Source organism: Sorghum bicolor, chromosome 5 (genome assembly GCF_000003195.3).
Source record: "Sorghum bicolor cultivar BTx623 chromosome 5, Sorghum_bicolor_NCBIv3, whole genome shotgun sequence".
Taxonomy (NCBI): Eukaryota; Viridiplantae; Streptophyta; class Magnoliopsida; order Poales; family Poaceae; genus Sorghum; species Sorghum bicolor.
Window position 1 is genome coordinate 9,724,244 of NC_012874.2, and position 8,316 is coordinate 9,732,559.

Genomic DNA, 8,316 nt, shown 5'->3' on the forward strand with positions numbered 1-8,316 from the left:
CTTCATACCATTCTAAATAATAGTAAAACAAAGAATTTTTTGTTTATGATTTTTTATGGAAATTTTTTTGGTGGACCTAGTTGAGAAAAATATTTATTGTGAGTTTAAGACATTCTTTTGGTTTAGTTTATGAAACCATTTCTCATATAAACTATTTTTCCAACTAGGGCATGGGTAATACATTATCATGATGAGACAGTGACTTCAAACCCACATGTTTGAGCTCTAGATATTTCTTTCAGGTGGAGGGATACTATGTGTTTTATGAAAGGAATTGTTGGATCATAGAGTTTCACAATGGTGCCTCCTTCAGTGCTTCTCTTTGGTGGGAGACCAATACTTCATGAAAAGTTTCTTAGCACCTTCTTCACAACTATGTCATTTGAAGCATCTCTTCAGCTGCATGAGTTTTCCTAAAAAAGGATTTTTATCCGGTCCCTTCATTATGCACTTAACCATTCCATATTATACTAGCTTGTGTCTGACTAACTAAAACCCACTCTCAATGGGTAAACAATGAAAATACAAGTGGAAGCAACAAACTAAGCATACTATGATTGGCGAAGATCTCTTGCAATCTACAACAAATGACTTGCCCACTGCAATCTCGGCCAGTCGTTCTTCTTTTGAAGGATGGACCCAAAGTGAAACATGGTTAGGTAATGTGCACTAGCTCCTAGATGGGCGTTGGGCGCTATTTGTCGATCAAGCGGGCATTGAAAAATGGGCCATGTGAAGCATTGGTCTATTGAACATGTGCCAAAATAGAGTAAAACTAGAATCTACTTCACAACTCCAAACCTTTTTAGACCTGGATTCTAGGGATGAAAATGGGGTGGATATTTCCCGATATCCGTCCTTCCCAGATGGGTCAAAACCTTATATAGATAGTTTGTATTTGAATCTGAAAATTTAATATCCGAACATATCTGAATCCAAATACTCAAAATTGGAATTTTGATATGTATACGAAATAGGTATCAATATTCAAATGCTCCATACCTGGTTCTAATATTCAAGAAAAAAATATGCGATATGGGACATAATGCATGATCACTAGGTGGAAACTGAATTATAAAAAAAATGAGAGTATGGTACGAACAATGGAAAATTCTCTTTGTGCCAAAGCCACAAGCCACTCATCTTTGTATGTTTGAAAATAAAGTGAAATGAAAAATCAATAGATCGAGTATAGGTACAAAAGAAACTCAAAAATTTTATCTTGTCAAGCATGGATCAAGATCAGAAAGTTTGTACCATTCACTACACCACAACTCTTAATCAGCGATTGTCTTGAAATTGTTGTATGGGGTGTACAACAATGGACGGTCCATGGCTAAAAGTTACAGCGACGGACCTCAGCAGTTGTTGTTGAAGCCGTCGTTGTATGTATACAGCGACAGACATCATCTTTAGCGACCCAATATTAACTGAAAATCGTGTTGAGGAAACAATACCTTGAGATTTGAAAAAAATCTATATCTAGAGTTTCGCTTATCCAAACATCATGATTCCTACCAATCTGGAAAGCTACGGGAAAGTACTAGAAGTCTCTTATTCTTTGTGAAGTCCCATGATGCCTCTAGTTCTATCATAAATTTCGTCAGAACATGACAGCTAACTTAGAAAAATCATATCTCTCAAACCATTTATTAGGATAAAATCATGAAACTTCACGAGCTAATAGATCTGAAGCTCCTCTACAACTTTCCTATCATCAACATTTGAAGAAAAAGAGATTTAGGTCACGGAAACTACAACAATAGCTACAGTGCTCAACTATAAGGCAGCAAAATCCATGAGTTGATTCCCAAAGGTGGTTCCTCTCTCAATAAAAACAAATACCAAGACCAAAGACCATCCAAACCATCTCAATCAGAGGACCCCAAGGGAAAAAAACTTCTCACCTTGGTTATCCCCAAGCTAGGGCAGCAAGAAACAAATGGGGAAAAGTCGATCTACACCATGTTGCAGCCCTAATTGATCCTCTCCTCATCCTCTTTCCCTTGGTTATCACTGGAGTGGGGAAGGTGCTAGAGAGGGAGAGGGCGCAGAGAAGAAGGGTGGAGGCGTTTCTAGAAGGTAGGAGCATGAACAGGACGAGGGAGAGTGGCTGCTGGGGAAGGGATGTGGCTTCTAATGTTGGGGGTGACTTGGGCTTGGGGTGGTGGTGGGCATCTAATGTTGGGGGTGGGGCTGCGGATGGTTGCGGGGATGTCCCGGCAGTGGGGCATGCATGGGCGGCATGGATGGGGCTGTGGAGGCTGGCCGGGCATGATGCCGGTGGGGGCACATGTGGGCGGCGAAGGTAGGTGCGGGCGTGACGAGTGGTGGCGGCGCTGCAGTAGATAGAGTGCGTGACATGGTGTGTATGTGGGATGAGTTAGGGTTTAGGTCATTTTGGGCCAAATTATAGCGGGAAAGGCCCAAATACCACGCACGAATGGAAAATTCCAATAGCCACAGACCATCCGATGTTGTTCCTGATGTATAGCAATGGACCGTCTAACGCAAAAGAAAAAAATTATAGCGACGGACCATCCATCGCCCTATTTGGTTTGAGCAACTGACCATCCTTCACTAACCTTTAGCAACTCACCGTTCTATGCTAATTAACAACTTTTAGCTACTGTAGGTTGTGGTGTAGTGATTATTCATTGTTAGTATTTCCATTTTGCGCTCAACCACATGTCATCAACATGTGAATCAAGAAAGAGGGTTCCTTCCATAGAGATAATATATTGAGAATCAATTAGTATTGTTAATGTTATCTATGTGGGATTACAAGCAAGGGTCCTTAACAATCCATTTGGGAGGATCTGCATGTGTCCGGGCACATGAGATTTATAACCAAAAGCAAATATTGGTAGCTAGATCTGACAATGGGGAACCAAGTAATAGATCGCTAGGTGGGTCCAACGATCCCTAAAACTGCTTTTGGTCAATGCGCAACCCGATAATGATATTCCAACAACAACTGACCACTACCAAAATAGTGAAATTCTCCTAGTGTTTTTAAGTAGTGATAAAGCACTTCCACTAGTCATAGTATATGGGAATCTCACTAGGAGGCACTTAGTAGGGAAAATTTATACTAAATTTTGAATGCCAAAACACTAGGAGAACCCAAACCTCACCAGGAAGAATTAATATTCTTGTTGTGGACGGTTCGTGGCCCTAATGGGAAATGATATATCACTATTGAGTCGTCCCTTGGATGCCAACCATTTGTCTGATCCTAGACACACACGTCACTGATGGGCCAGCAAGGATTATGTGTTCTGTAGTAGTGATTATATGACGCACCATAGTTATTTTCTGCCAACACTTCTCAAATTAGTTGCAGGTTCTTCAAGGGGGTAAAAATATATTGTTTTTCTTTTGCAACACTCTTTTGGATCAGTTTGCATTCCTTTGAGTTTTGGTTAATAATGGGTTGAGTTGAATGGGTCCAACCAAGCTCACTATGATCATGTCAAACAAAAAGGATGGCAAAGCTATATGCATGTGAATATGTCCCACACATTAAGAAGGCTTTTGGTGGTCTGGCAATGTCAAGAGGAAATGATAGGTGCTCATTGAACTGGGGCCTTCCAAAAGTAAAAGATCCACTATGGAAGGATCACTTAAATATATACCCATGGAATAAAACACTAAATGCTGCAAGACACAGCAAGAAACAGACGGGCTATGCCAGCTTCTACTTTAAATCATTATTTCAGGATTACAGCATGCACTGGTAACAAGAGGTATCTATCATAACTCAAAACAACATGTTTGGCTTACTCCCTCCTTAGCAAGAAACTATATTTCCTCATCACATCAGAGATTGAATTTCAAGACCATCCCATCTGCTAATTTGTTTTAAGTTTGGGTGGAACCCAATTAGTGCACAATTAAAGGGAGCAAAAGCAAACTAGACAAACAGATAGGAACAAGTCATAAACTCAATCCATATTGAGTCATCAAGATAGCACGCGTGGCGATAATCACTAGACATCAAGACCCTGGTGTCAAGGAGAGATCTGGAATCTAGAGAGAGAGAGGCATGTATAGCTTGGGATGAGAGAGCTTTCGATGGGACATACTAAAATTCATTCTTGCTAGCTTCCAGGACAACACAAGGCAACTCAACTTGGACACTGAAATACTAATTCCTACTTTTGTACAATCTTGATATGGCAGGTCATACATGAACCATGAGTGGGTGCTACAAAGTGTCATGAACTGTAAAGAAGTTAGCGGTGTGTAGGCCTGTAGGTTTCAAGTCTTTGAGAAGGTGGTAGTTACTTTTCCTCCCAAAATTTTCAAGCAGTATAAAGAATGAAAACAAATAAAATGAACCAATGAGAATTATCTAATTGTATTGAACTGTAAAGCAGAGGAAAACTGAGAGAACAATTGATACCAGACTGATACACAGTTGAATCCCCACAGGAACTCACACATCATTAAAAGATGAAGCTACATTGTTAGGAGACAACCATTGTTTAAGAAATTACGTATGTGTAAGGGAACTATAGGGGGTGATTAATGTGTTAGTAACAAATGTATGATGAAGCATTGCTCCGGTGCCCAGTCAAATGCATGCAGTTCTTCTGCAATCAAGAACAGTGTGATTAGCATGAATTGTATTCAATGCGCACAATAATTCAATTTAGATTTTTTTTCTTTTCAGAAAACCATTATGAATCAATATGTCAAATTTTCACAGTTGTCAACAAGTTACAATATTGTGTTCATTTTAATACAAAAGAAATCAATTTCAACAATGACTGTATTTGTTTGGGTTCCTTTTATCCGGAGACTACAATTACCATCACCAATACAGAGCCAGTTTTCATTTTAGTTTGGTATGGGGGCCGTATGGTTGACAGAGTCAGTTGTCTTTTGTAATAGGATCTTGCCCCCCTTTTTTCTTAATTCAGTTGCCATCACCAAGCATTGCTAGTTTACATACATATGTTAAATGTACACATGAACTTCAAAACTTGGCTACCTTCCTCATCGACCACTTGACATTTAATTTCGATAGCTTTGAGATGTTCTGATATTGCAGCTGATCTCTCCATTGACTTGTACCATCCCATCATTTTCACTTTATATTCAGATCCCTATTTGGAAAAATCAACAATATAATTCAATACGGTGAGTGCTGAAACAAGGCTAGTTATCCATTTAGAAATATTTATCTTAGAAAAAAGTTGAACAGTGGGCTTCTCTAGAACTGGTGAGTTCTTGAGAATGCAAGTTAGTGTCTGGAAGTCGGGAGTTACTCATCAGGACTCATTGAGTAGCAGAGCCTTTAACTTGCTAAACATTGGGCACCAATTCAAATCCCAACTGAAAATAAACTGGACAATGCAGGCAGAAAATAGATAAACTAATAATCAGTGTGATTCTGTGAAAAATGACAATTAACAAATCCAATTCCTAAGCAAGGTTGTGGCAGTACAGAAATGGATATAGATAGAGGAACATAAATAACGACAGAAAATAAAGGTGCTAAAGAGAAAGTGCAACATACCGTCTTTGATTCACATATCAATGCTAAATTCTCAGCTACCGATAAATTATCCTCATAACTACAACCTAAATAGTAATCTTCAAACTGAACTGTAACATATGTCTCTTGTATAAATAAGAAGTGGAACGTCAGTGCGGAACTCCTTGCTGAAAATGCAGTTTGTGATGCTCAAGCCTTTCAGGGATTCTGACGAGATCTTCTTGGCATCACTACTGCATACATGGGCTTTGTCGAGAGCATCAGACGCTCGGCAAAGGCAGTCTTGCTCTCGGCAAAGGCCTATCGGCAAATCTTTTATCGTTGCCGAGAGTCATTCATCGGGCTCTCAGCAAAGGCTTTGCCGAGAGCCAAACCTAGCTCTCGGCAAAGAAAAGTAGCCGTTCGGCTGTTGGCGTCTGACGGCGATTTTGCCGAGAGCTACCTGACCACGCTCTCGGCAAAGAAATTTAATTTTTTTTCTAGAAAAGGTCTTTGCCGAGAGCTGGCAGGAGGGCTCTCGGCAAAGTAATAATTTTTTTTAGAAAACCTCTTTGCCGAGAGCCTCCAGGAGGGCTCTCGGCAAAGCTGGCTATTTTGGCCATGCAGATAGCTCCTTTGCCGAGAGTCCTGGCCCAGGCTCTCGGCAAATCGACCATTTTTTCAGCTTTGCCGAGAGCCCCTCTCGGCAAATCGACCACTTTTTCAGCTTTGTCGAGAGCGCCTCTCGGCAAATCGACCAAAATATTTTTTTTCCCTGTTTTTTCATCCAATTTCCACTGAGATGATCATATGACACATATATTTCCAGAAAATCATATATTTCACATCAAAGAGCCTATAGCTCACATATTCGACATCGATAACAATATATACCACATAATCCACATAAATTATCATTTCCATCACTTTGTCCATCATAACAAGTCCAAATACTCCAAACTCAGTTCACATACATCCAAACTAAGTCCAACATGTTCAATAGACAATCCACAAAGTTCACATGTTTAAACAAAATAAGTGCATCACTGTGAAGGCCCCCAATTGATATCAGGGACACCTAGGCCGCGTACCGCAGGAGAGCCACCATCTGGAGGTGTCGGCGAGATCCCAGGTGTTGGAGAAATGACAGGTGCCACGTTCGAACCCGCCGAAGGAGGCTGCGCAAAGGAGAACATAGTTTATTAGACAAGATGATGGCAATAACTAGTTTAGGGCTTACTTGTGTCTTTGAGTTTCCTCACAGGAGTATTAATAGGAGTAGTAAATACATGCGGGGGTTGACGTGGAGCCATTAGCGTAGCTGGCAGGGCTACACCCGTCTGGGCCCCAACCGACTGCAGGAACGCTATCATTTCTGTCATCTGCTGCTGATGGTCAAGCTGGTCGGCCTCTCGCTGACGCTCTTGAGCCTCCAACCGCTCGGCCATCCTCTGCTGCTCGGCCCTTGATGCTTCGAGCTCAGCCTACAACATTTTAAATCAAATGTCAGTAATGCAAAGGTAACAAAAGCAATGCGAAGTAGATATTGAAAAATGATGAACAACCTGGAGTGCGTCGACCCGGTGCTGTGCCGGCTCCGGCCGTGGGCGTATGGGTGGGCGGTTGCTCACGCTCGTGGTCGATGCTCGATCTGGGAGAGGGTGGGAGTAGTCGACCTGTCGATGACGCTGTTGCCAATCCAGTAGCGCCCATGCTTCTTGCCGCCTCCTATCCTCATGACAAGGTCTCCATCAATGTCATCGGTGGATGGATCGTAGTCCGGGCCATGGACCTGCCTTGCCGCCTGCGCGTAGGCAGTGACATTGTCGTAGACGCCCGCGTTGGTGTACGCCTCGGGCGGGTCGTCCATGCTGAAGGAGACGTCGGACGACGCCGGGCCCTTGTGGGACATGCCATAGATTGAATTTCAAGACCATCCCATCTGCTAATTTGTTTTAAGTTTGGGTGGAACCCAATTAGTGCACAATTAAAGGGAGCAAAAGCAAACTAGACAAACAGATAGGAACAAGTCATAAACTCAATCCATATTGAGTCATCAAGATAGCACGCGTGGCGATAATCACTAGACATCAAGACCCTGGTGTCAAGGAGAGATCTGGAATCTAGAGAGAGAGAGGCATGTATAGCTTGGGATGAGAGAGCTTTCGATGGGACATACTAAAATTCATTCTTGCTAGCTTCCAGGACAACACAAGGCAACTCAACTTGGACACTGAAATACTAATTCCTACTTTTGTACAATCTTGATATGGCAGGTCATACATGAACCATGAGTGGGTGCTACAAAGTGTCATGAACTGTAAAGAAGTTAGCGGTGTGTAGGCCTGTAGGTTTCAAGTCTTTGAGAAGGTGGTAGTTACTTTTCCTCCCAAAATTTTCAAGCAGTATAAAGAATGAAAACAAATAAAATGAACCAATGAGAATTATCTAATTGTATTGAACTGTAAAGCAGAGGAAAACTGAGAGAACAATTGATACCAGACTGATACACAGTTGAATCCCCACAGGAACTCACACATCATTAAAAGATGAAGCTACATTGTTAGGAGACAACCATTGTTTAAGAAATTACGTATGTGTAAGGGAACTATAGGGGGTGATTAATGTGTTAGTAACAAATGTATGATGAAGCATTGCTCCGGTGCCCAGTCAAATGCATGCAGTTCTTCTGCAATCAAGAACAGTGTGATTAGCATGAATTGTATTCAATGCGCACAATAATTCAATTTAGATTTTTTTTCTTTTCAGAAAACCATTATGAATCAATATGTCAAATTTTCACAGTTGTCAACAAGTTACAATATTGTGTT

General features: G+C 41.3%; 1 long non-coding RNA gene across 1 annotated transcript; it reads right to left on the reverse strand.

The window, feature by feature from the left end:
- Positions 6,332 to 7,381, reverse strand: LOC110435988. Its single transcript, XR_002453710.1, has 3 exons — positions 7,051 to 7,381; positions 6,748 to 6,969; positions 6,332 to 6,663 (listed from the first exon to the last, which is right to left on the reverse strand). It is a non-coding gene; the product is annotated as an uncharacterized LOC110435988 (long non-coding RNA).